We start from the raw sequence: 8,235 nt of genomic DNA on the forward strand, positions 1-8,235 counted from the left end.
AAAAAACCTTACAACATGAGATACTGAATCTATAGCCAAAACATGTGATACCTTGTTCTCTAGTCAATCATTCCTAAGTACATACTTTTATTTGAGCAAAAGGATTTTTTTGTAATTTCACATCACCAAATTTCTTTATTTCATATTTTGTAATTGTCATCATCCCAATTTTGGTTAAGAATTCAATTTCTCTGGAGTTTTACTTAATTATATCCCTAAAAACATACATCTGCAATAGAAAAGGAACATTAAAAAATTGGAAACCTGAAAAATAAGCAAACCACAGGATTCAGTCCTAAAAGATAAAGGAGAATTGTATTTAATTAAACCCAAAAGAAGTCTATAGAACTGGTATATAAAATTAATCAGTGGAGGAGAAGGAACAGACTAGAGTCCTGTTGGTGAACAGGGCTGTTTTATGTCTTTCTTTACCAAAAGGTGAATTTTGGGCTAGGAAGTGAGGTGATGAAGAGGGAAAGGTTATGGAAATTCTCCTTTCACCTGGTATTCTGTAATAATCCTGATTTCAACCTCCTCCTCAGGCACTGCAATATTTTGGTGCTGATTTGGTAGCCCCATATTTCAATCTCCTTGACTCTATTAAAGATCCCACTTTTTGCTACTTTAATAGTTTTCTTTATTTCAGGTTGATGCATCTAGTATTAAAAAGTGGGATTCAAAGATGCCTGGCTGGCTGGCCACCTTTTCAACACTGGACACCCACTACCAGCAAGGTCCCCTTTTCTGTCCAGTCCAGATTTGAATCCATGGTTTGGCTTGGGTAACAGATCTTTCAAATTAAAAGAACTCTTGGTATCTTTCAGTTGAGTTCTTGACTCTCTGAGGATTTGGTAAAGACTCATGGGAAATTTGGGGTCCATTCCAACAGATCCCCCTATAAAGGGGATGACGGCTAGGTTTGTAATTATGGACAACTTGTGGCTACTATGACATTTCCCTGAAAATAATGGCTACTGGGCTATATTCAAATTATATGGACTGTGTACTTGCAAGCACTTGTATAATTGACAGAACTTAACCAAGTCTGACATTCATCACTGCTGGCTACCATGAGGTCTTTTTGATCACAACATAATCAAATCATGTCTAGACAAGGTAAGGTCCTTTGGTATTTAGAAAATTGTTCACAATGAATTATTTTTTAAGGAGCTTTGTCTCTAGTGTTTATTGTCTTTGCGTGTGTCTTTCTGGAGTGCATTTGTGTTAAAGTATACATCATATGTGTGTGGGTATCCCTGAGTAAAAAGCAAACTGCTTTTTCTTCACTTGAAGAAAAAAGGGGAAGAGTGTGGGAACCAAAATTAGCAAAGACAGCAGTGAGAAAGCAACAGCTTGAGATCAATACTTGATGGGATTTTTTTTTTCTCTAGATGCTCCCTTTCCCCTCCACAACCAATTAATTCAAATAAGTCCCTTTCTTTTGATAATGTTGCTCACTGAACTATACAAATCTCTCTACCAAGCAAAGCAGAATTGTCAGAAAGGTAATTTAAGCAGAGAGGCAGTTAGACTGTGACTACAGCTTGATTTTTCACTTGATTTTAAAGCAATTTGTTTCTAAAACTTCAATTGGGAACTGATGTTGAATATTAGAAATTATAAATCCAGGTTTAATTAAATCCCAAAATTAAGGTTTGTGGATTGTGTTTGATTTGAATCTGAGGAACTGTCTGGCTTCTCAGTCACCAAACACAGTTTTAAGTGTTCATTGGTGGAAAAGAGAACAGTTTGTAAATTAAGGATCAATCGAAGAGTAAATAAGATTTGATCAGAGAACCTAATTGTATAGTTGGGAGTTTAGAAAGTCAAGTCAAGTAAAAATCTATTTAGAAAAAGTTTTTGAATCGGTGTGTGTTTTGAACTTAGAAGTTTGCTGTAAATTATGAGACTCTACTCATTTTTTATCATAGCTGATGTGTTTGAATTTTTGAGAAATGTTTTGCTTCTTGGCCACATAAGGAGAGGTTTATTTAAGAATAAAACTTGAAATTTAAATGAAACTTAATTGGATAATTGTTTTATGTTACTTCTCTGAATAATATACTGGACCTTCATTGTTATTTTAATAGACCAATTTTTTGTAAGTTGTTAAAGATTTTTATAAGTGCTAAGAAACTCTTAATGGGTTTTAGTGCCTCCATCTTTTAGGGAATAATAGAGCTGGAACTGACTGGTCATAAAACAGTAGTTGAATTGTTACAGGTATATTAATAATCAATATTGCATCTTGAGAGATTTTCATAAGCTATTAGCTTTGCTTAACAACAATATGTGTTAAAATTATAAAGGAAACATTCAGTGGAGTGAATATTGTCTGGGATATGATTGAAATGTAAAGAATGTAGAATTTGAGCAAATAAAGTTTAGAAGAAAAATATAGAGAAAATAATGATGGTGTGGCTTTCAAAACCACTGCAAGGATATATATATATATGCATATGGAGGGGGAAAAGAGAGAGACAGACACAGAGAGAGAGAAATTAAGGGGAAAAGTTTAAATATGTTGAAAAGGGTTTGAGGAAGTTTTCTGATTTCATGGAAAGAAAAAAAGATATAGGAAACTTCACTGGTTATTCTTTGTGACATGTAGCTTGGAATTCCAATGCTCTGAAGCTAGGGAATGGGAATGAGAAGCTGTTTCTTATGGAAATAAGGAACTGTTGGACAAGCAGCCCTGCCCATCCAACATTCAAGGTGACTTGTAAGAAGCTTTTGTTCATAGAGTACTTAACATCAAATCTTGCCCATATTATACTAAAAAGTATTATGTCAGTGATGGCTATCATGATTTTCATAGCTCTGTTCATTGTAGTAACTCTCTTTGTGAAAATTCTTAATGATTTGAGATGGGTCATGACTTGTCAGCATCAGACCAAACTCTATAGAGTTTTTGTGTAGGCCAAAAATCAGCCTTCCATCTAGAATAATTCTAACAGTAATGACTTATAATGCTTGGCCCAACATACCTTTAGTTAACTTAACAATTATGGAACTAAATTGATTAAGTTTCATATAAATACACACACATTTATATTTTCCTAGTACTGTTAATATAAAATTAGTTACATGTTTATAGTGTGAAACTTGATAATGCCAACATAGTTAGAAAAATAATTTCTCTTGTAATTCAGATTCTGATAGATTATAAATTCATTCATTAAAAGAGTTGTCCAGAAATTGCTATTTTTATTAAGTGAATTTTTTTATTAAGATTGTATTAATCGATTCAAAAATCTCTTTTTTATCTTATCTGGTAAGATGCATGAGACTTCTCTTTGACTTGCTTATAGATTTGTTTCATCTCTGCTGGTGATGTAGTATGAACTCTGTAATTCTCCAACTTGATTGCTACAAGATATCTTTCAATGCTGGCTCTTCCCATCATTGTGAATCAGAATTCAGTAAGCTTTGGATTGTTCATCCACTAATGTTTGGAGTTTTAAGCAAAAGGTGTTAGAAAAGATACCAAAGAGGCAACTAGCTTGTGGCAGCCAAGAGTTCATATCAACTTCTCCTTTTGAGGGAAGTTCCAACTAAATTTGTTCTGCTGTATTAAAGCTACATGAAATTTCCTATGCAATGGAATATGGAAATGCATTCAACTGACTTGAGGTCACTTGACTGGTAAAATGGGTATTGTTTCATGTTGTTTATGACATTGTGAAATTTGGTAAACTAGTGTAATTCCTACTTAGTAAACAGAATACAAACACCCCTTGTACAAAATGGGGGTGAAATGTTCAAGCCTGTTTTTGACTCAGGATGAGTTTCATCTAAGGTTTTTTGCCCTTCACTTACGGAGTTTATATATTGAAGTTATATCACGAACTAACCTAGCCTTAATGAACTCCAGTCTTAAAGTTTTGCTTTAAGCAGTGAATATACCACACATTAAGAGATGGATATTTCAGGGGTGGCCAGGTAGCATAGCGAGTAAGAGCACCGGCTCCAGTGTTGAGAAGACCTGGAGATCAAATCCCAGGCTCAGACACTTTGCACCCACCCAGAAACACCTGGCTGTGTAACCTTGAGCAAGTTACTTAACTCCGATTGTTTTTTTAAAAAAATTTTAAAAAAGAGATGGATATATCTATTAGTCTAGAGATTTACAGTAATTTTTCTGAGTGAACTCATTATCTATGTGGGATTCCAGAATTTATTTATTTCCTTGATTTCTAAAGGTAGATGTTTATTCCAAAATGAGCTTAAACTCTAGGATAATAAGACAAAGTCAGGTGGAAGAATATTGAGTAAATTTTTCAAGTCCTGATAAACTTCCATTTTTGCAAAACCACAAAAAGCCTTAAGCTCTGATTAAGTATATGTAAAAGAAACATATATGTATATATAGATACACACACATGCACACACACACACATATGTGTGTGTATACCTATTTGTATCTAATGGTAGCTACCTCTAGGGTGGGGATGGGGGAGAGAAAAAAAAAGAAAAAAAGAAATTTACATGATAACTTTGTTATACTTTTAAAAGGAATAGCAAGTTGTACATAATAGATTTGCAATTTCATGTACAGTCATATTTTTATTATACTATGTTATGGAAATGCTTGTTTTATTATATAAATAGAAAATAAAATAAATAAATATACTTAAAAACTTGCTATCCAAGCCAAAATCTTATGTGACTGTAATTGCTAGTATTTTAAGTTTCATTCTAGGTACAATCATCAAGAAATTGAGTCAATAATCCATAATGTCAGTAGCCCCATAGGGGTGATATCAAGGAACTACAGGTGGCATTCTATCTCATGGGAAGACTGGAAGAATGATTTTTGTCATGGGCTGGGGTAGGACTCTTCTAACTCAATTTCCCTAGTATATTTCCTCTTAAATGGAATATTTTCCCACCTGGCTGACTCTAAGCCTGGCTACCACATTCTGTTAAGACAATTGTTAATGCATTACTCCTGCCTAGAACTGACAGCAAAGTGGGGGGGGGGCATTTTTCCATATCTATATCTATCTATCTGTCTATCTATCTATCTATAGAGATAGATTTCCTTTTATGGTAAATTTCTATAATCATGGCAAGTGAACAGTAAAAGATATGAACACAATATTAAATATTTATCTCTAAGTTACCTGGGGCACATTTAAGCTGCTATATAATAAGATTCAGGTATAGAAGACCAGTCTTAAGCTATGCAGCCTAAAATTAAAATCCATTCTATATCCTAAACAACTAAGTAGATGACTACTTGAACTTGTCATCTTCCGTTACTAATTATATATTCATGTATAAGATAAGGTTTTTCAAATATCACACAGTGGTATGGGAATAACTGGAGAATGATGAAAGAATTTTGTGAGTCCAGGATATAATTCTACTTTTTAGTAGAATTTGGCAGAAATTATAGATTGTAATTTGTAAATTGTAATTTAGTAGAAATTAGTAGAATTGACTTTAGGTCAACTTAGAAACATTTTCTGCCTTGTGTTAGAGAAAAGAACATTAGCACAAGTAGCTTGTGGACTACATTGTGTTGCCCAAAGGAAAATTCAATTTTACCTAGATTTCTTAGATATATTGTTTAATATGGGATTAAAACGTGTATGTAGAGTATTTTCTGATATGCAAGCAAACTATACAAGGGTTTAAAGAGAATTTGAGAGCTTTGGCCTATGTGACTATATTTTCTGTTTCATTTGAACATGGTAAAACTGAACATGTTTTACTGTAGGAAATTCATTTGGTACAATGTAGAATTGCTTAGTCTTTTCTGACACCCCATCATAGCTTTTTGTTGCAGTTGGAACAAAATAGGCATCCCTTAGGTAAATTCATCTATGTGTTCATTAAACTTGGGCCTAGAAATCAGCTACTTACAAAGATTGTTGTTACTTACGTGTTCCTATATAGGATTATATTCTTAGCAGTACCTCATCCTTCTAAGAGGGGAATGGGCAACTAAATTAAATGAGAGTAAATAACTGAAGTTAATAGCTAGAGTGAACTTTTTTTGAGAAAATAACAAGATCATATGATTATATATGTCAAGTATAAATATTTCTAATGGGATGTAAAGGTCTTGGGCATGTTCTAATAACAAGTTCTAAGAACTGGGTTCAGAATTTTATATATGGCATTATATTTTTCACCCTCTTGATAATCATACAATTTAAGAGGGCTAGTTGTTATTTGAGTTTCCTGAGTTTCTTCCCTTTATGGAATTTGAATCTGAGGTGAAGATGAAATAGACAATCACCAGAAGTTAAACACTTCTGGATTCAATGTCAATTTAAAGGCACTTTTAGCCTTAGTTTGCATAACTACATGGGTTATTTTTTTTTTCAATCAGAAAGACTCATTTTACAAGTCAGATCCTCACAGATTCTTTAAATGTCTAAATCAAGTATCGGGCTTAGATAAGGATGAGAACAGTAAGGAGTAGGGTGGACAATGACAATTCTCGAGTGTAAAGGTTCTAATTTGCTGTTCTTCATATAACTCTACTAGTAAGAGGATTTAGAACCATAAGGTTTGAGCTAGTTTCCACCATATAAACTAGCTATTGACAAAGCATAATTAAAACTCCTGTTAAATTGTATTGAGATCTAGTTTGCAAGAGATTTTAACAGAAAAGGGATTCTCCACAAGTGATCTGAACAAGAGGAGCAGATTTGTTGGAAGAAGCCACTCTGAAAACAAGCCTCAAGCCTATTCCAGAATACCTAAGGGGAGAGTTTCCATAGGACCAGATATAGGAAATGCTATCAGAAATTAGATGGCTGTAAGAGATATCTGAGCTCTAAAGATACAATGGACTGATGAAATGGATGGTGGGAGTGGATTACCCTTCCCTTTTTTTCCCTCCCCTTGCACTGTAATTCTTTGTAAGGTCAGCTTGCCAAAGGAGACTGCCCCCAATAGCTCCTCTCATATGTATGTAAATCAATGAATCAGTCAATCTGGTTCTTTGAGGAGACTATATCTGTCAGTGAATCAGGCAGGGAATCCTGAGTTGTGGGCTGTCAGTTCTATTATTTTCCTCTAAGCTTCACAGACATTCTGAATTTTCATGCTCTTGGCATTCAAATGCTAGGATGTCTCTGTGTTTTTATTCGTGTTGTATTTCATTCATATGCGCTTGAGCAAGCACTTCAGTAAAACAGTATCTTCTATTTAAAATAATTTTTACAATATATACAAAAGAATATTATAAATTTTCTTGGGCTCTTAGAATGACAGAGAAGTATATTTCACAATCCCTTGAGTTCCAGACTTTCTCCTCCTTCCTTCCCCCTATGGTGGCAAGCAATCAAATATAGGTTTTACAAATACCTTCACATTAAAGATTAGCCAAGTTGTAAAGAAGGATTATAACCAATGGAGTGAACGATGAGAAAGAAGGGACAAAACAAAACACAAAAGAGAGAAAGCAAGTAGTTTGCTTCAATCTGCACACTCTGTAGTTCTTTCTCTGATGTGGATATCCCTTTCTATCATGAGTCCTTTGGAGTTGTCTAGAAACCTTGCGTGGCTGAGAGGAGCCCGGTCTATCAAAGTTAGTCTGTAATTGTGTACAAATTACAAATTACAAAATAGATGTGTCTGTAATTGTGTACAAAGTTCTCCTGGCTCTGCTCTCCTCACTCTAGCTTTTGTATTTTTCATATGGTTTAATATGTGTCTACCTTTTAAAAATTGTCTTAACTATGTCACTATTATGGTATTTTTTAAGCAAACTGTATTATGTATATAAGCCAAGTGTGACTTATGTCAGATCCAGCCTTAATGAGTGCTGTCCTAGATTATTCTCTGCCATTGGAACCAGGGTTCAACAGCACATGGAAGTCCGCAGTGGCTCCATTGGTCAGTGCTGGAATTTGTCTTGACCAAAAAGATGAAATGTTGAATATAGCTGGTTATGAACTGACCTGGCTGGACCCCAGAGCCAAGAACTTCTTGAAGAACAAACTGCCTAAGGAACTGGTTCTATTGTTCTTTTGGACACTCACTGTTACTCCACCTGAGGACTTCTATTCCAGAGAATGTTCACATCTGCAGCTGCACTGTTCCAAGAATCATACCCTACTCTCCCTGCCCTGGTATTCTATAAGAGCCCCATGTTCAACCCCCTCCTCAGGCACTCAGGTACTTTAATGCTACATGGTGGCCTGAAATTGTAATCCCCTCGCCTCCATTAAAGATGCTAGTGTTTGTTACTTTGGTAGTCTTACTTCAGATTGA

This window comes from Petaurus breviceps, unplaced genomic scaffold (genome assembly GCF_028583685.1).
Source record: "Petaurus breviceps papuanus isolate PSGF00001 unplaced genomic scaffold, PetGlider_PUasm1.0 183, whole genome shotgun sequence".
Classification (NCBI taxonomy): Eukaryota; Metazoa; Chordata; class Mammalia; order Diprotodontia; family Petauridae; genus Petaurus; species Petaurus breviceps.